The sequence below is a fragment of the Nyctereutes procyonoides genome, unplaced genomic scaffold, assembly GCF_905146905.1.
Source record: "Nyctereutes procyonoides isolate TBG_1078 unplaced genomic scaffold, NYPRO_anot_genome, whole genome shotgun sequence".
In the NCBI taxonomy this organism is placed as follows: Eukaryota; Metazoa; Chordata; class Mammalia; order Carnivora; family Canidae; genus Nyctereutes; species Nyctereutes procyonoides.
The window spans coordinates 29,573,355-29,594,087 of NW_026575122.1; the positions used below are offsets into that span (position 1 = coordinate 29,573,355).

The window sequence follows — 20,733 nt, forward strand, 5'->3', positions numbered from 1 at the left end:
AGTGGCTGAGTCCCTAGGAGAAGGACTCTGCAACACTGTGGAAAGTATATATTATGATTTTTCCCCATTCCTCAAAGGGACCCAGGACATTTACTTGAGTAGGACACTTACCATGGGGGGAAAGGGAGATGCCCAGTCATTTCAAGGAGCTGCTTGGACCCAGGTTATAAGCAGAGTTTGATAACTGGAGACTCAGAGTATCATCATCATGCCATGGGTTCCTGGGTTCTATAAGCCGGGGCTTTACAGAAGCAACTTTTTAGTCGTAATTAAAGTCAGGCTTACAGAGAATTCACATAGGTCTGCAGGCCTACTTGCTGGTCATTTCCCTGATATCTAAATATATAATTGCAATAGATGTAATTGGCAGCTGAAGTATTGGGTCCTCAGGCTGTTAGATAAGAGCTAACATAGTCAGGAAGGCTAACTGGGAGCCTTTGAAATTGTTGGCCACCCCGGTTAACCTAATAAAAAATGATAGTGTCCCGTGGTTGATGGGGGTGATTAGTGCCACTGTGCATCCTACAGTGTGAACATAGACTACCACAGCTAGCTTAACCAACTAACTAGTAGTCCAATTCGAGCTGTGTTGGACATGCTATAATTGATTGCTAGGGCAGATTAATAAGGATTCAGGTACTTGATATGTGGCCACAGATTTGGTGAATGTACTCTTTTATATTCCAACCAGAAATAAGGATAAGAAGCAACTCACATTCATGTAGAAGAGGTCATTTTTTAAAAGATTTTATTTATTTATTCATGATAGTCACACACACACACACACACACACAGAGAGAGAGAGAGAGGCAGAGACACAGGCAGAGGGAGAAGCAGGCTCCATGCAGGGAGCCCGACGTGGGATTCGATCCCGGGTCTCCAGGATCGTGCCCTGGGCCAAAGGCATGCGCCAAACCGTTGCGCCACCCAGGGATCCCAGAAGAGGTCATATTTATTTCCACTTTTGTCCAAGGACTATGTTAATTCTTCTGCCCTCTATTATAATACAGTCTGAAGAGGTCTGGACTGTCTGGACATTCCATAGAACATTACACTGAAATATTATACCAATAATATACTGATGGGTAGAATGAGTAAGACATGACGTGCATGCTAGAGGCCTTGGTAAGATACATGTATCCAGAGGGTGAGAGATAAACTCTAAGAAGATTCAGTAAAATTTTGAGGCCCAATAGTCAGTGACATGTGAAGACATCCTCTCCAGAGTAAAAGACAAACTTCTGTATCTTGCATTTCCTACTAATGAAGCACAATGTCTGGTGGGCCTCTTTGGATCCAAAAGCACAAATTCCACACCTAGGAATACCATTCTGGCTCATATCCTGGGGTATATGGAAGGTTGCCAGTTCTAAGTAGTCGGGAACAGCAATGGGCTCTGCAGCAGGCAGTGTGGGATTTAAAGCAAGTCCCAATAGAGATCACAATATAGTCTTCTGGGATTTTGGAGCAACGTCAGGCCATCTGTAGCAGAAGATTTTACTCCTCTCAAGGAACAGCTGCTGGCATAGTCCTGGGCCCCAGTAGAGGCAGAAAGCTTGACCATAAGGCACCAAGTTACTATGTGTCCAGAACTGCCATCATGAGCTGAATTCTGTGAGACTTTCCCAGTCATAAAGTTGATGGGCCTAGAAGCAGTTCATTGTAATATGGAAATGATGCATTCAAAATAAAATCCCAAGGCATGAGTTAACTGCATAAGCTAGTAGCCCCACCCCCATATGACCCACTAGCACCCCTTCCTCAGGCTGTCTGGCCAGCTAAGGGAGGAGAAAAAAAGCTCAAGCTTGATTATGAATGGGTTGGCTTGGTGTATGGGTGGAAACTATAAAGTGGATGGCAGCACATTACAGCCATATTCAGTGGTGTCCCTAAAAGACAATAGAGAGGGAAAATCTTCCTAGTGGGCAGAGCTTCAAGCAGTATAGTTGGTCATGAAAGACTTTCTTGTATAAAAGAATAAGTACCCCTGATGAGAATTTATATAGTTAACTGGGCAGTGGCCATGGCCTGGCCAGCTGGTCAGGGTTTTAAAGGAAAAGCCTGGAAGATTGGAGACATGGAAGTCTGGAGTAGAGGCATGTGGACAGACATAATAGAGTGGTCACAAAGGGTGAAGATTTTTGTATCACGTTTATTCCAACATTGGAAAGGGTATGAAACAATCAAGTAGATAAAAAGATTCTCCAGTTGATGTTATTAGCCAAGCTTTGTCATGGCCTCCCTCAAACTGGCACAATGGGCACCTGAATGGAATGGCCACATTTGCAGAGATAGAGGCTACACATGAGCCCAACAGCGTGAATTCCCCTTCCAAGGCCAATCTAATTGCTTCTATCTCTGGAGGTCTAACTTGCTAGCAACAGAGACTAAGACTGAGTCCCTGATAAGGCATTTTACTTGAGGTAAACGAGCCATTTGGTGGCAAGTCAACAACACTGAGGCGCTTCCATTCTGTAGTGACCAATAGTTCATCCTAACATGGATAGATACCTATTCTGGGTATGGATTTGCCTATTTTGCCTGCAGAGCCTCAGCCTATACTACTATCTAGGAGCTTACAGAAGGCCCTATCCGCTGGCATGGGATTCAACTCAACGGAACATCCAAACAGCGGAACCACTGCACAGTAAAGGTGATGTGGGTGTAAAGCTCGTGACCAATGCATCTACTGGTTTTATCACCCACTGCACTACCCAGAAGCAGCCAGCCTGTTAAGAGCACTAGACAACCTACTGAAAGCACAGCTGAAGTGCCAGTTTAGAGGCAATATTCTGTAAGGATTGCATATCATCCTTCAGGATGCAGTATGTCCACTAAATCAGAGACATCTGATTGGCATTGCCCCTAATAGGAAGAATATGTGGGTCCAGGAACAAAGTGGGGGGAGCAGAAGTGGCCCCACTTAATATCTCAATGAGTCATTGTGCTTCCTGTTCTCACAACTTTGGGCTTTGCAAGTTTAGGATTCCTGGTCCCCAAAGGAAGTGAATTTTTGTCAAGGAACACAAGGAGAGTCCCACTGAACTATACACTATGGCTACTGTTTGTGCACTTTGGACTTTTTGTGTCTGGCCCCCAGCAGGCAAGAAGAGGAGTCCCCAATTTGGTAGGGGCAAGTCACCTAAATCAACAGGAAGAGGAAGGGCTGCTTTCACATAATGGATGGGGAAAAATATATGTGGATCCTAGGTGATTCCCTTGGAAGTCTCTTAATATGTAATTGGAGATGTGGGAGGACATGTGCAGGAATCCCTGCCTGAAAAGGATTCAGTTGCCAATAAACACGCATTCTCTTTAGGAATAAGGATTTGGGTCACACCTAGGTAAGCTACTAAGACCTGCAGACGTGACAGGTAAAACAGTAGGATTTGGAATGGGTAATGGAGGAGGAGGATGAGTAGCAGTTGCAGCCCTGAGACCAACTGAGTGATGGGGGTGTAGTCTGTCCTAGTAATCTCCTTCTTCTAAGGTTTAGCTCCGGAAGAGAAGTCTAGAGGAATTGTAGAAGAGCTGCACCCAGAACATAAGTGGAGAAAATGGATCAGTGAGGGGCAAGGGGTATTTAGGTGGTCATGGGATACCTATGATCTTCTCAGATCTTCGAGAGAGAATCTGCTGGAAAGACTGGAAAGAAAAAATAGGATTGAGGAAATTATGAAAAGGACAAGAAATAATAGATGCAAATTCTTCTAAAGCTACAGAAATATCAGGAAATGATACTTATAAAGAAGATGAAGCAGATGACGAAGATGAAGGACCCAAAAAGGAATCCTTCAGCAAAATGCCTCCGGCAGCAATTAAAAATGACAAATTTACCTCCAAAAATCAAGATACAAATTAAAAATATGCCAAGAAAATTCCTCCCAAACTGGCCTATTCTGAAGCACCTGATGGCCAAATAAAGAAACTAGTAAAGCATTTGTTAATGATGATATGAAGATTCTCATCCCCCCCAACCCCCCATCAAAGTGCCTGCCTATAGCTCAGGCAAAGGGTTGCAGATCATCAACTAAAAAAATAGTTAGCTGTAATGCTAAAACTAAATGAGAACGAGATTGACAGTAAAGTGGGAGCCTTAGCGGATCTGTGATAAGATTATTGATACTGTATGCCAGATGCTACCACTTTTCTAAAAATATTTTGATGCTATTTCACTTAGTGATCATAAGGAAAACCTAAAGAATGCCATATAGTTTTCCCTAAGTTCCTCAACGCATTTTGAGTTCATAAGAAGAAACAAACCCATTGCAAATGAGAAATATGAATACTCATGCAGCCTGGGAAGTTAATTCATCTTATTTTCCATGTTGGATCTCAATTCTCAAGGCTTGTCTCCCCAAATTTATTGTGACCAACTTTAACCTAGGGAAAAAAAAAAGAAAGGAAAAGCATCAAACTCATCACTTTGGCATGTCTTAGATGATCTTGTTTATATCCTCTTGTTCTCTTGCTTTATATAGGCAAAGGTTTCTGGGTAAAGTGTTATTTTTGTTTTCTTTATAACGGGGAGAGAGAGAGAAATAGCAAGAGTGAGCCCCCTTGAGCACCTGCTGTGAGGCTTGTAGTTAGCGAACAGTCTCCTAGTGCTATACTTTGGGAATTCACCACAGCATATATGCTACAACCTTACCTTCCTTGAACTTTTCCCCACCAATGGCTGAGCACAATAAGGGTACTAGAGCCAGGCTGTGCCTGCCCAAACTGAGACCCCTCAAACGGGGGTCAGTTTTTGCTCCAAGGCTCCCTGTTGGCCTGGCCAAGACTTTGTCAGAGCTGTACCGCATCCTAAGGCTCTCCCTGCCTAACCTTGCTTGTTTCCTTCTCTCCTGAGTGTCAGAGCTACATCAGTGTGAAGGCACTCCTGGCCTACTTCTTCCTTTCTCCTGTATTCTTAACAGCCATTCTCCCCAATAAATCTCTTGCTCATCTGATTTTTTTTTAAGATTTTATTTTTTTTATTTGAGAGAGAGAGAGAGAGGGCATAAGCAGGGGGAGGGGCAGAGGGACAGGGAGAAGCAGACTCCCTACCAAGCAGGGAGCTGGACATGGGGCTCGATTCCAGGGCCCTGGGATCATGACCTGAGCCAAACGCAAACACTTAACAAACCGAGTCACCCAACTCATCTGATTCTGTCCTGGTGTCCTCTTTTCCATTGATCAAAGTCCTATGTGTTGCAGGATATTTAGCATCCCTGGCCTTACCCACAAATGCTGGTAGCACTGTCTCCCTAATCTTTTTTGTTTTTTAAAGATTTATTCATGAGAGAGAAAGAGAGAGAGAGAGAGAGAGAGAGAGAGGCAGAGACATAGGCAGAGGGAGAAGCAGGCTCCATGTAGGGAGCCAGATGCGGGACTGGATCCTGGGACTCCAGGATCACACACTGAGCTGAAGGTAGACAATCAACCACTGAGCCACCCAGGGTTCTCCTATCTCCCTAACCTTGAGGCAACTAACAACATCTCCACAGATTGCTACATGCTTTTCTTGTGAACCACTCAAGGTGTAGCCATCAAGACCACAAAGTTTTATAGCTAGGAGAGCTCTTACAGATAAAAAAGAAACAGAAACGTTTAATGACCTCTATTTCTTTTCTCCCTCTCCTATAGTGCCTTCACTTTCTTTTCATTCTCTCTAATAATTCTTGCACCTCAACTGAAACTGATAAACTTGAATAATGGGATATAAGTACCAAAGAGGCTCTATAGCATCAGAGGTTAGTGAAAAAATTAGGAAGTGATCAGTGTCTGAAACTGAAGCTAGGGGAAAAAAAAAACCTCAGTTATGATAGATGAAATTAGTTGTATAAGTAATCCAAACTCAGAAAAGGCTGCAAACTCACTGCTTTTGTGATTAGAGTGCTTTCCAAGTTTGATCAAAGCACAAGGATATAATCTCAGGAAGACATTCTTGAAATGTGGAGGTATTGTTCAGTAATCAATAGTAGGTAGCATTGTCTAAAAAACACCCAAGAATATTAGTTTAGTTGGCTTATAAGTTTATAGCAGAGATTGTTTTTCACTTTGTTTTAAAAAAGATTTTGACAGAGACAGTGAGTGAGGGCATAAGCAGTGGAGAGTGGGAATGGGTGAAGCTGGCTTCCTGCTCTGCAGGAAGTCTGATGCGGGGCTCAATCCCAGGACCCTGGGACCATGACCTGAGCCCAAGGCAGGTGTCCAACTGAGCCACCCAGGTGCCCCCATTTTTCACTTTTCACCCGATGAGTATTCATCAATTATATTTATTGATTCCCTGCTATATCTCAAGAATTTTATTAAGTGCAAAAGTATACAGTGATAAACCAAACATGATCTTCCCTCAAAGAGCTTATTACATGGAGCATGCATTCTTGATGGGCAAAAACCCTGAGATATTACAATGGTTTGTGGCCCTCCAAAGAGCCACAGTATATAACAGATATATGGGATATCTGTAATTTAAGATCTCATAGGTGTAAGAGGAAGCAATTAGGAAAACTGGATCCTTAAGGAACTCAGAAGGGAAACTAAGGTTGAGAAAACTGATTTTGAGGAAAAAGACAAATGAAGACGATGAAAGAGATTAAGAAGGAAAAGGAGAATGGTAAGAGAAATAGGAAAGGAGGAGAGATAAGGAGAAAGTATGTGAAATTTTAAGAGACAAAAATAGTTTTTGTCTGCCACTGAGCCATATGACATATAACTTTTTTTCCTTGACATTCTGAAGTATAAGCATATTTCTCTACATTAGTTCTGGCTCTGGCAACAAAGTATTAAATGTAAAAAGCAATACTGGAATGCCTGCTCTTTATTAAAAGAATTCCCATATCCTAGAGCATTCTTTTCTTGCTCAGATACTCCAAATGTCCTCACTTTTTCTCATTGGAACTTGTGCACAGTTTCCTCTTAGGTTCTAAGGACCCCATTATCCCAATTACTTGTTATGTGAACTTTGTTAACTCCATAATAGCAAAGCCTTCAGTTTTTTTTTTAAATTATTTATTTATTTATGATAGTCACACACACACACACAGAGAGAGAGAGGCAGAGACACAGGCAGAGGGAGAAGCAGGCACCATGCACCGGGAGCCCGACGTGGGATTCGATCCTGGGTCTCCAGGATCGCGCCCTGGGCCAAAGGCAGGCGCTAAACCGCTGTGCCACCCAGGGATCCCAAGCCTTCAGTTTTATAGCAATTTCTTTCATTTATCTGCCCTAGTAGACAAACCCATTTGTTGTTTGATAGCTTATGAAGCTTTTCTGCAGTTTGGATTTATCCCTCAGGATCATATATCTGCCTTTGCTTTGAATATGGGTGCACTTAGTGCCTTTCTGATTCCTAGTTGGATTTCCAATACTATTTTGAATAAAAGTGGTGAGAGTGGGCAACTTTGTATTGTTCCTGATCTTAGAGGAAAATCTTGCAGCTTTTCACTGTTGAGTATGATGTTAGCTGTGGACTTGTCATATATAGTCTTTATTATGTTGAGGTACATTTTTTCTACACCTACTCAGTTGAGATATTATCTTCAGTGTGTTATTGTTCATAACTTGTTATTAACTTGTAGGACTTCTTTATATATTCTTGATACAAGTCCTTTGCTTGATACATATGTGGTGCATACTTCCCAGTCTGTAGTGTAATGCTGTCTTTGAAGAACAGAAATTTAAATTTTGATGAAGTCCAGCTTGACTTCAAGGTTTGAAGTCCAAGTCAATTTTTGCTTTTATGAGTAGTGCCTCTTGTGTCCCATGCAAGAAATATTTGCCTACTCCAAAGTTATAAAGATGATTTTCTATGTTTTCTTCTAGAAGTTTTATGGTTCTGTGAACCATCTTTAATTTTATATATGGAGTTAAATATAAACAAATAGATATCCTTTTTTAAAAAAACAAATAGATATCCAATTGTTTTAGCAACATTTTTTTTAAACAACAGTAACAACTTTCTTTCACATTTAATTGCTTTAGTGCCTTAGTCAAAAATGAAATGACTGTATATGTGGGGTTCTATTTGTAGACTTGAATCTGTTTATTTACTAGCCTATCCTTATATAGTAACAGACTATCTTGCCTACTATAACTTTACAGAAATCTTGTAATCAGGTTGGATAAGACTTCCAACATTGTTCTTTTTACATATTGTTTTAGCTAGTCTAGGTCCTTCAGCTTTTAAGATAAATTTTAGAATTACTTAATCTATGTCTAAAAAAACCCCAAACAAACCCAAAGAGAGCCTGCTGGAATTTTGATAGGGATTGGGTTGAATTTACAAATCAAAGGAAAAATGGAAAATGGATAGTTTTACTGTCTTAATGACAGGGTTTTACCATCCATGGATATGACATATTTAAGACTTTAAAAATTTCTGTCAGCTATGTTTTATGGTTTTCAATACAGAGATCTTGTACATATTTTGTCATGTTTTTTCCCAGGTTTCTGATATTTCTAGATACATTATATAAATGGTATTGTTTTCAGTTTCATTACCCAATTGTTTGTTGCTGGTGTACAGAAGTAGAATTGATTTTTGTGTATTGACCCTATATCTTGTGACTTCTAGTAGCTCCTTTGTGTATTACATAGGCTTTTCTATATATACAATCATGTGGTCTGTGACTGCAGTTTTACTTATTTACTTATTCCTAATTTTTTGATATAATCCATATACTATAAAACCCACTTTTCAAGTGTATAATTCAGTGGTTTTAATATATTTGCAAAGTTGTGCAACCTCATCACTATTTCCAAAATATGTAGCTTTTGCTTAGTATATCATGTGTTCAATGTTCATCCAGGTGGTAGCATGTCAGCACATCATTTTTATGGCTGAGTAATATTCCATTGTATAGATATACCAATTTGTTTATTTATTCATTAGTTGATGGGGATTTGGGTTGTTTCTACCTTTTAGTTATTATGAATAGGGTTGCTATGAATATTTGTATACAAATTTTTGTGTGATCATATGTTTCCAATTCACTTGGGTATATACCTAGGAGTAGAAATGCTGAGTCATATGGTAACTTTATGTTTTAAACTTTTGAGGAACGGCCAAGCTATTCCCAAAGCACCATTTTACATTACCCACCACTGGGGTGTGAGGGTTCCTATTTCTCCACATCCTAACTAATGGTTGTTATTATCCATGCCATCCTAGTGAGTATAAGATGATATCTCATCATGGTTTTGATTTACATTTCCCTAATGACAAATGATGATCATCTTCTCATGTGCTTATTGGCTGTTTATCTTCTTTGGAGAACTCTCTATTCAAATCCTTTGTCCATTTTAAATTGGCTTGTCTTTTTATTGTTGAATTGTAAGAATTCTTTATATATTTTTGAATACAAGTTTCTATCAGATATGATTTTCAAATAGTTTCCCCTATTCTGTAGGTTATCTCTTCACTTTATTTTTTTCCCCTCACGTTCTTCCTGTTTATTCTGTATCAGTTACTGTGAAGGATGAAATCTGATTGTGAATAGATTGAAATAAAATAATGTACAATTTTTTAAAACAGTTTTTATTTAAGTAGTCTCTACACTCAGTGTGGGGCTTGAACTCATGACTCCAAGATGAAGAGTCTCATGCTCATCCAGCTGAGCCAGCCAAATGCCCTAAAAATATACAATTTCATGCAATATCTAGCTATCAACTCGGTAAGGATACGGGTACAATATGATATAGAATACGATGAAGGAAACTGAGCCTGCTAAGGGTTTAGAGCATGGAGAGCTTAAGAACATCATCACTCATGTTAACAGAACCCAAGTGCTTTGAAAAACCAACTCCAGGCCTTTCTCAGCTGTCTTTCATTTCAAAGACGAGTTCTGATGTAGAGTGCCATGATTCTGTAGATTTCTGGCTGCTTTCTCTGTTTGTGGATAAACCACTTTCTCTCTTCTTAAGATGTGCTCACAGGAGCAGTGCAGGCTGCAGAATGAGAGTCCCTCAAGAAGCACAGGTAGGGAGGCAGGACCACAGCAGGATCAGGAGGGTCTTCTGCTATTAACCCACTGGGGAGGGATTAAAGTAGTTGCCTCCTGAACACACAGCCTGGCCTAAGTGGGGCAGCCCATCTCCATCCTCCATCCTCCTTTCTGTCTGTAACACTTGCCATTCTTGCCCTGCCCTAAGTGAGTTCAGCTTAAAGGCTGAATGTAAAAGTGTGAGTTTGGGGTTTAAGCCACCAGCACACACAGGGTCACACAGTTAGAGGTCTGGTCCTAGGAGGAGGCTACTACTACACTCTGGCAACCACAGCACTGAAGAAAGTGACCCACTGTTGCCAGAAAAGCTGGAAATCCAGATTTGTATATGAGCCCCTGATTCCAAAAGGTTGCAATTTATTCATATTCTAGCAAAAATATTTTCAAGAATAACATAGTTGATTAAAAATAAGAGCCTAATCAGGCAGACTGTGGACTGTAGCACCACTAACCCTGCAACCTGCTTGCATCTTGTCTTAATTTCCACATCAAATCTTTCTGAGGCACATGAATCTGGACTTCTGGGGTCTTAGCTCTTCACAGGACATTTTTTGGATTTTTTTTAAGCCTAAAAGATAGTAATCTGTTTTCATTTTTGTTCTTCGGGATGTTTTTCAGTCTTAAGCTAAAAGGATACTTAACATGGGGGCAGTGCTTCTGTTAAACTATTCCAGTCACGTATTATTATAAAGATAGCACCATATCAAACTGAATGAGGGAGCCATGAACAAATAGGGTGTGGAGAATTCTGAAAAACCAAAGTAATAACTGAGAAGCTGAGCGGTTTTCCTCCACTGTCTGTGATGCCCACACTCAGCTGCTCTTCCCTCTTTGGGCAGCTAACAGGGCCTGCCTCCCAGCCTTCTTGACCTTTATCACTTGATGTCTCAGCTGATGGAAGGAAGCCCTGGGCCCTGGTACATTGTGTGCACAACTTCTTGGAGTCTGGGGCAGTTGGTTTTGTTTAGCCACTCCTGGTATAGCTCCTGTATGTGGGCACTGGTCTAGGGGGCTGCATGGGGATATCAGTGTGTATGCCTTCCATCTGCCATGGCAGCACCTTGTCTGCATGCCCATCCTTGGTCTGGGCTTGGCCTCCGTCATTTAAACATCCTCTGGTCCAGGCAAGCACTGCTACCAAGTGGTATGACAAACTGCCCTTCTTCAATTTCAGAACCATCCTGGATGTTTTGAAAGCAGTACACAGCAGCAAAGCATAACAGAACCTACCCATTCTTTTCAAAGGTAACCTCCTGCAAGTCTTTGTTCATCGGGATGTGGCAGGTGACTTCCCTCATATCCTCATTAAACAGCTGGTTTGCTGCGTGCCTGAAGATGTGTGCCAGGTACCTGCTGGAGCTGGCTCCATCATGGTGCCTCATCTTTTCCTTCAGGCCTACAAACAGAGTGTACATGGCAGTGTCTTTTCACCAAGAGGTCACTCTCCTCCATTATCTGAAAACTTTCACCTGAGGTTAATATGCAGTCAGCACCCAGGGAACCATGTGAAGCTGTGGGAAAATCTTCTCAGAGGACCTCCAGTTTATTGTTGTAGCAAGGGGCCACAATAACGTGGAAAGTCTTGTCTGGGGATAGGTTCTGCCATCTGGCGAAGTAATCCTTCACCAGGGAACCCATGATCTGCTGGGGAGAGTTGGTGGTGTAGAGTTGGAAGGGTGACAAGGGTAGCCCAGCCTATGTTCCGAATATGGGGCCCAGCCTGGACAGGTGGAGGTGAGCTTGGGTAACACTGGCTCTTCCTCATTGTGCTGGTGGCATCAAGGCACAGATCCTTCTGACTCTCCAGGATGCTGAAATCTACACTTATTGCTGTATCAAAGACAGTGCACACCCCCAAGACTTTTGAGGAAGCCACAGTCTTCTGGAAGCATCAGTCACACTGAGGCGGAATTTAGCAGCAAAATAAAGCAGACTGTGGACACACCAACACTACCAGAACCTTGTGCGGTGAGGTATCAGAGTTCTTAAGGTTCAGAACTCAAAAGTAGTCCTTGGTGTTCTGCTGGGAAACCTAGATCCCTTTCTCCACAGTCACACAGCTGTCACGTACCAGTTACTCAGAAACGCCTTGGCATCAGCTAACTTATGGAATTTTCTCTTCTTCCATATGTAGTGCACTCACTTCATCTGAAATGAGGAAGGTTGGGGGCCAAGTTTTGGCCTGAGAGGAGCACCAGGAAATGCAGTCTTTTCACTTTCTTGATAGTGTTCTTTGAAGCACAAAATTTTTAAATTTTGGTGAGGCATTGCCATGCCATGAAGATTTATGGCTATGTTTTCTTCTGTGTTTTTAGCTCTTACATTTAGGTCTTTGATGTATCATAACATTTGTATAGGTATAGGGATTCTTTTTTTTTTTTTTTTTAAGGTACAGGGATTCAAGTTCATTCTTCTCCATGTTTTCCCAACATCATCACTTTTTGAAAAGACTATTCTTTCCCCTATTAAATTATCTTGGTACCTTTGTCAAAAGTCAATAGACCATAAATATAAAAGTATTATTTCTGGACTCTGAATTACATCTCACTGATACATGTTTTTGGGAGTACATCTGTGTTAATTACTGTAGTTTTGTTGTAAGTTTTGAAATCAGGAAGTCCAAGTTTTTCTGATCTTTTTGCATTTTCTTATTATTACACTAATTGGGACCTTCAACATAACCCTGAATAGAAGTGGTGAGAGCAAACATTATGTTCTCCTAATGTTAGGAGAAAAAAATTTAATATTTCATCATTACATTTTTTTTAAAGATGATTGTTGTTACACTGAGGAAGCTCCCTTCTATACTTAACTTGCCTTAAGTATTTTAACATGAATGGGTTTGAATTGTCAGATTTTTCTGCATTTACGGAGATCAATATTTTATTTTTCTTTTCCATTCTGTTAATGTGGTGAATTACACTGACTTTTCAATGTTAAACCGCATCTTCCTTGGGATTTTACCCTTTATATTGCAAGGTTCAATTTGCCAATATTTCATTAAAAGTTTTAAAGTCTATATTCATGAGGTTTGTAATTTTCTTGTAAAATGTCCCGGTCAAGTTTTGATATCAGGATTATATTGGTGTCATAAAATGAGTTTTGAAGTATTCATTCTTGCTCTATTCTCTGAAATATTTAGGGTCAGTATTTTATCTTCTTTAAAAGTCTGACAAAATTTACTGGTGAACCCATCTGGCCCTTGAATTTTCTTTGTGGGAAAGTTTATTAGAAATTCCGTTTCTTTAATAGATACTCATCCAATTTAGCTTTTCTTTTTCTTCTTGTGTCTTTTTTTGTATTCTTTTCAGGAATTTGTCCATTTCATTTGAGTTGTCAAATTATTGGCATAAAATTGTTGAACTATCCCTGTAATATCTGTATAATTCATTATTTTCACTGCATTAAAATTAAAATTTCTGCATATAAAAATAAAGTAGATGACAATGAATCAGGGCAAAATAAATATATAACATATGGAAGAAAAGGATATATTGTAGGAGCATAGTCTAGTGACAGAAAGAGGGAATTCTAATTCAGTGTGACAAATACCATGAGAGATAAACAGCAAACAGGAAAGATACACTGTCCAATTTAAGAAGTCAGAATCATGATGTCCAAGTGATGAGTTACATTTGGCTAACTTGAGGTAAATTAATATAATCAAATTTATGGACACTTAAAAAGCTGAGAATTTAGATCTCAGATATAATTATTTCACATTGGTCCTCTACCTATGGGCATCTACAGTCAACTGGCTGCCGTTTCACTGACATGTCTTTAATTAAAAATAAAACAAGTTTTGGTAAAAATGATATGTACTTTGTTTTAAAAATTCAAATGATTGGGGAATATAAAAATTAGTGAAAGGGAATAAAGGGAAAGGAGAGAAAACAAGTGGAAGTATCAGTGAGGGTGACAAAACATGAGAGACACCTAACTCTGGGAAATGAACAAGGGGTAGTGGAAGGGGAAGTGGGTGGGGGGTTGGGATGACTGGGTGATGGGCACTGAAGGGGGCACTTGGCAGGATGAGCACTGGGTGTTATGCTAATGTTGGCAAATTGAACTCCAATAAATAAAAAAAATAAAAAATAAAAAAATTCAAATGATAAAAAAGTCCAAGAGACAAAATAAAAACCATTTGCATTTTGGGCAACATCTTTCTAGATCCTTTTGTACATTTATATCCACATATATATTTGTGCCAAGATGACACTGCTCCTGCTAATTTATATTCTTTTATGGGGGGGACCTATATGCTATTAATGTATTTCATGTGAATATTTTCATCATTGTTTCTGATGGCTTAAAGGTATTCCATGTCCACATGCACTGTAATTTAAATAGCATCCTAGTGATGGCACTTTTTTTTGTTTCTAAAAACACCAATTACAAAAAGGGAGTGAGAAATATCCATGTGAACGTTTACTTTGCTTTTTTCCTTAGAATGAATGGACTGGGAAATGAGATTTTGGGGCAAAGACTAATGAAATTTTGGTAAGTAAGATTGTCCCAATTTCAACTTTACCATCAATAGTGCACAATAGCAATTGTAACCATGTATCTCTATGTACCCTGATGGACAAAAAGGATTTTTGGAATGCTGAGCATCTTTTCATTTAATTAGATGTTTGTTTTTCTTAGTTTAAAAATGTCCTATTGATTTCCTTTGATAATTTGTTTTTAAAAATTGATACTTTAAAAAAATTGAAGATTGATTTGAGAGAGAAGAGAGCACATAGCATGCACACACACCCACTAGTATAGGGGAGAGGGGCAGAGGAAAAGGGGGGAAAGTCTTACCAGACTGCACTGAGCACAGAGCAGGATGCAGGGGTGGGCTTCACAATCCTAAAATCATTATGAGCCAAAATAGTCTAAGTTGGATGCTTAACTGAGCAATCCAGGCGCCCCTTAAAATTGACATTCTATGAGCTCTTTGTATAGCAGGAATATTTTTCCTTCTCTTTCCACATGATACAAATGTATCTTCCATTGGTTCATTATTTGTGTGCAGATTACAATTTGTATAAGATTACAATTTTCATGAGGTTAATTTTTATCAGTTTTTTGTCCATTACGGCTTCTGAGTCTCATTTCATGCTTAGCAAAGGCCTTTCTCAGCTCAAGATTATAAAGATACTCACCTTGGGCAGCCCCGGTGGCGCAGCGGTTTAGCGCCGCCTACAACCCGGGCGTGATCCTGGGGGACCCTGGATCGAGTCCCACGTTGGGCTCTCTATATGGAGCCTGCTTCTCCCTCTGCCTGTGCCTCTGCCTCTCTCTCTCTCTCTGTCTCAGTCTCTATGAATAAATAAAAATAAATAAAGATATTCACCTTGATTTTCTTGTAGTATTTTTATGGCTTCATTCTTTACATTTACGTTTTTGATTCATCTGTTATTTATTTGAGAAAGGAGCTAAAAAGCCTGTCTCCGTTGGTTATTTCTCAGCTAACCTTTTTTTTTTTTTTTTTTTTTAAAGATTTTATTTACTCATGAGAAACAGAGAGAGGCAGAGACACAGGCAGAGGGGAGAAGCAGGCTCCATTCAGGGAGCCCAACGCGGGGCTCGATCCCGGGTCTCCAGGATCACTCCCCGGGCCGAAGACAGGTGCTAAACCGCTGAGCCACCTGGGCTGCCCAGAGATAACCTTTTTTTCTCACTTGGCAGTGATTTGTAGCATACAGTTTACTGATTACCACCAAGACTTCTGGAGTCCAGACTTCCTGCCTTCAATACTTACCAGGAACGGCTCTGGGTAAAGTGGTGAAGTCGAGAAAATAATAATAACCCTGCTTTAGGGTTAAATACCATGACATGAAAAAGGGCTCTGGTACTTGATACCCGAGCGCTCAGCAAATGCGAGCTACTTGGCACAGCAGCTGGGCTCTGGATCCTACCTTCCATTCACTGATCCTGCCTCCCCGCGTCTTTGTCATCCATGCGTTGACACTCCACATGACCCAACTTACAGCCCCATCGAAACGGCTTCTCCTTCCTCCTTTCAACAAAAGAGGTCCCAACCCAGTTGCCTTTCTAATCGTAACTAGCGCCCGGGTGAGAACTAAGCTGTGCTTCACAAAGCAGGGAGAACCCAAACCCCGAACCAGGACCCTGGAACAAAGGCGGCAAAGAGCGCGCGCTTGTCTTTTACGACGCATCCTCGGCGGCTGCAGACCCGACCCCGGACCTCATTTCAGCCCGTGGCGTGCATGCTAAGGGAGGCTCTCAAGAAACTGCTACCTTCTCTTCCAGCTCTGCCTAACGCCCTCAGGACCACCAGCTCGCAAAGTCCCCCGAGCGGGCCCTGGCTTCAGGCAACCAGGTGAGCCGTCTCGGGCGGGCCACGTCCGCCAGGCCAGCTGAGCCGACCGCGCCGCGGGGCGGAGGCGCCAGGCTGACGGGGCAGCAGGCGCCTCGCGACCCTTAAACGTGCGCGATCGCGGACGAAGGCGGGACGGCGGCGGCGGCGGCGGCAGGGCCTCGCCGGAGCGCTCGAGGGGCAAGAGTGCGAAGGGGGGTGCCCTAGAAACGCAGCGCTGCCCGGGGGCAAGCGGGACCGGCCGCCCGCTCCCCCGCGCCCGTCACTCTGCTCGCTGAAGCCAGCGCCGGGCTCCCTCGGGCTCGGGGGAGTCTGCGCGCCGCAAGCGCTCCGCCGTGGCGCCCCCGCCGCTCCCGCCGCGGCTCCGCTCGCCTCCTCCCTCTAACGCTCGCTGGTCGCGGCCGGCGTCCGCGGCGTCGGTGACGTCGGCGTGGGGGCGGGACTTCCTGCCTGGCGCGCTCTTAGGACTCGGGACCCGGTGCGCTCCCTGGGCTGGAGGGGCGGCGGGCGGGCGGGCCTGTCGGCGGCTCCTGGGCTGCCTCGCTGCCCCGAGAAGGCCCGTCCGCCGAGGCGGCGCGAAGCTGCGCTCCGCCGCCGCCCTTTCCGCCCTCGGAGCTTCCCGGGATACCTCCGATTTCCCTGGAGTCGCGGGCCCCGGGGCGCGCTCGGCCCTCCTCTTCGGCCCGCGCCGCAGCGGCCGCCGGCCGGGCCCGCACCCCGCGGGGGCGCCGCGTCCCTCCCCCCAGTGCCCGCGGCCGGAGCGGCGCAGGTGTTCCGCGGCGGCAGGCGCGGCCCCGGCCCGGCCCCGGGCGCCCTGAAGCGTCACGCGTGTGAGTCTGGTACGTGACCCCCTTGGAGGCGGGCGCGGGCTTGTCTGTAGTTTTGGTAAAGCTCCGTCTTCACCTCTTGCCCTTGAATTGTTTTGTTGTTACTTTTCCTGGAGCGGAATTGGAGGGAGAGTTAGAGACGTAGGTCGTGAAACCTCTTCTGTGGCCAATTAAGTGCACGTGAAACTCTTTATGGAGGTTTAAAAAAATTTTTTTTTGAAGTTTATGTGTATGTAAGTTGTCTCTACCCCCCAGTGTGGGGCTGGAACTCCCCACCCGCAGATGAAGAGGACATCGAGAGTGCGTGCTCCTCCTGAGCCAGCCAGGCGCCCCTTTAGGGAGCTTTGGGATGGACCCCGGCGTGATGCTCGTGCAGACACTTTACTAACTGGTTGAACGCGTGGTGGTACCACCAGTTTAATCTGTGATGGAAAACTGTGCTACCGTTTTCCATAACCCCGGAGACATTGGCAGTCATCTCAGAGATAACGTCTAGACTGTGTAAATGAATGCCTGGTTTATTTATTTTATTTTTTAAAAAGAATTATTTATTTATTTATGATAGAGAGAGAGAGAGAGAGAGAGAGAGAGAGAGAGAGAGGCAGAGTGTGTCACAGGCAGAGGGAGAAGCAGGCTCCATGCTGGGAGCCCGATGCGGGACTTGATCCCGGGACTCCAGGATCGCGCCCTGGACCAAAGGAGGCGCTAAACCGCTGAGCCACCCAGGGATCTCTGAATGCCTGGTTTAAATGGACATATTTTAATGAATCCTTACTGACTAGCTTTTGACCACAATGAATGGGCCCTTAGCTCTTAAAAATGCCAAGTATTTTTAGAGTCTTCAGTTACAGTTATATTAGTTGTGATTATGAAGCTGTTTCAGTAAAATCTCAGAGGTGTCTAGGACGGCAAGAAACTTGTTCATGATTTCTTATATATGTTATAGTTGAAAGGGTTTAAGCTAGGAGCACAAAATGCTTGAGTAGGTCTAAAACCAAGCAGGTTGTTAAAGCAGTGCTTCTGTTACCAAGCAACATCTCCGTAAACAAGTCGAATATTCAACTAGAATGTAATTAAACGTATCTATCCTACAATTATCTGGATTCAGAATTCTGTAAATTCTTGGGTTTAGCCTGTAGGTGGTTACAGTTAATACACACCTTCTGTACTGCAGTTTGATTTCAAATTCATTTCGTGTGGAATTACTAGAATGTTTTGAATTTCAGTGTCATACAGGAGTCTCCAGAGAGTTGCAAATGGATTTGAGTTACCCTTTGGTTACTTGGGACAGTGCTTGTCCGGTGTTCTTTTTTTTTTTTGAATATTTTCTAACCAGATGAAGTGTGCAGGTTATATTCAGGAATTTTTCTGATAATAGAATAATACTAATTTAGGATTACATAGCACATTGGGAGGTTGAAACATTTTATCTGCAAGTGGTTTTTAAAGCCCTGGTGGAGCCAATAACCTCACTCTTTTCTCCACCCATTGAACCCTTAATGATATAATTTGTATGACTATATGGCATGTAGTTTTCAGAGCATAATTTCATGATTTTTTTTGAGTGTTATAACATGTTAAGTAAGTATGTAAGAAAAGAGGTGAGAACATTTGAGACACTATGAGACTGAAAGACTTCTTTGAAATCAAGCTATTGGTAATGAGAATTGGAACTTGAAGTTTAATTAATGTTCTTTACATCATGTCTAACTACAAAAATCCATTGACTTCATTTTAGTCCCCTCCCCCTTTTTCTTTTCCACATGCTAATATTGAAGTAATGAAATATTCAAGAGTTGGACGAGACAAGAAGAGAAGAAAAATCAAGAATGGCTCATGTTGTGTGATAAATTCTTAGTAATCCAAAGTCAGCATTTTGTCATGGAAAGTTCTAATTCAAGAAGCTTAGAAGAATGAATGAAATGAATTCTTTTTTTTTTTTTTAAGATTTATTTATTAAGATTTTATTTATTTACTCATGAGAGACACACAGAAGCAGAGACGCAGGCAGAGGGAGAAGCAAGCTCCCTGTGGGGAGCCTGATGCGGGATTTGATTCCAGGACCCCGGGATCATGACCTGAGCCAAAGGCAGACAGACGCTCAACCACTGAGCCACCCAGGTGCCCGAAATGAAGGACATCCTAACAGAAAGATTAGTTAATTGTCAGAATCCTTGTGTGTGTGTGTGTGTGCGTGTGTGTGTGCGCGCGCGCGCGCGCACGCGCACGCATTTTCTCTAGGTACTGCCTCTGCCTAAAGTAAATGAGTTTTATTTTAACTTTGTCATCCATAATATATTACGTTCAGTGATTTTTTCAAATTGTCTAATCTTTGTGTACTTTTAGAGAATGTGTGCATGTATCTGTAAAAAGTTTCCTGAGGTACTCTTCCCTTCGGACTAGAGTTCACATTTCTTAATCAGAGCTCTTCAAAATCTCCTCTCTGCCTTTACCTGTTCATGTTCTTCGTAGGAAAACTATACTGTGTCCAGGCTGATTTCCTCACTATCCTCTAAACCTATTCATGCTGTCACCCTTTCTTCTAAGTCTTTATGTCTGTCATTCTCCCTACCTGATTTTTCCCTTCTTTCCTAAAATCCGAATTGTACCTTTTCCATAAAGTTTAACTCCACCATAATCTCTGTAAGGGAGGAAGAGTTCTCTACTCTCTGAGTGTCTAGCTGGCCTACGAATTAAATGACATAGGACACATTGACAGAGAAAAGCACACAATTAAAAAAATTTTTTTTTTTTACATGTGCTTGGGGGCCTTCACAGGAGAATGAAGACTCCTGAATGAGAATGAAGTGATGAGAGCAGAAAGCTTTTATACCTTTTATTTATTTATTTATTTATTTATTTGTTTTGTTTGTTTGTTTATTTATTTTTTAAGTTTTATTTATTTATGATAGTCACACACAGAGAGAGAGAGGCAGAGACACAGGCTGAGGGAGAAGCAGGCACCATGCACCGGGAGCCCGACGTGGGATTCGATCCCGGGTCTCCAGGATCACGCTCTGGGCCAAAGGCAGGCGCCAAACCGCTGCACCACCCAGGGATCCCCTTTTATACCTTTTAGATAAAGAAACAATAAATTTGTGAAAAAGACAAAGAGATTTCTGCTGAGTAGTAAATTGTGGAGAAGTGACTAGGAAGATAAAGGTTAGTTTAATAAGACTTGTTTGTACAGATTTCTCAGCTTTGATTCCCGATCTCTGGTGATAAGAATGTTTTCTTTATTCCTGGTACAGGTTTTTTTTTTTTTTTTTTTCTTCTGGGATTTTTATCTTCTGTTTTTCAGGAGGAACAAGGAAGAACAGAATGCCCCTTTTGCACCTGTTGTTTCTCAAGTGTCTTTAACTCAATCAGTACACCAAAATGGCTATTTTAGGGTAGTATGTTCTGAACTTCTTCATCTCTGAAATCCTATAGAATGTTTTTATTCGTCATACTCATCTGATACTTACGCTTCATATTGCATTTTATCATTTTTGTGTATATGCTTCACCTTCCTAAGTAGATTGTAAGCTCCTTAGGGTCAGAACACCAGATCTCAATGAGCTGTATCCTTAGTATCTTCCAAATGGAA

General features: G+C 42.1%; 1 protein-coding gene and 1 pseudogene across 2 annotated transcripts in view; one reads left to right on the top strand and one right to left on the bottom strand.

Moving 5' to 3' along the window:
- Nucleotides 1–9,609: 9,609 nt before the first annotated feature.
- LOC129516904 (nuclear prelamin A recognition factor-like) lies at nt 9,610–17,622 on the bottom strand (annotated as a pseudogene).
- The window catches only part of CEP83 (centrosomal protein 83), a 124,565-nt gene continuing 120,636 nt past the window's right edge, over nt 16,805–20,733 (top strand). For both annotated transcript variants that reach the window (XM_055336231.1, XM_055336235.1), the window contains exon 1: nt 16,805–17,156. The gene's annotated coding sequence lies outside the window, so the exon portion shown is untranslated. The remainder of the gene's footprint in view (nt 17,157–20,733) is intronic.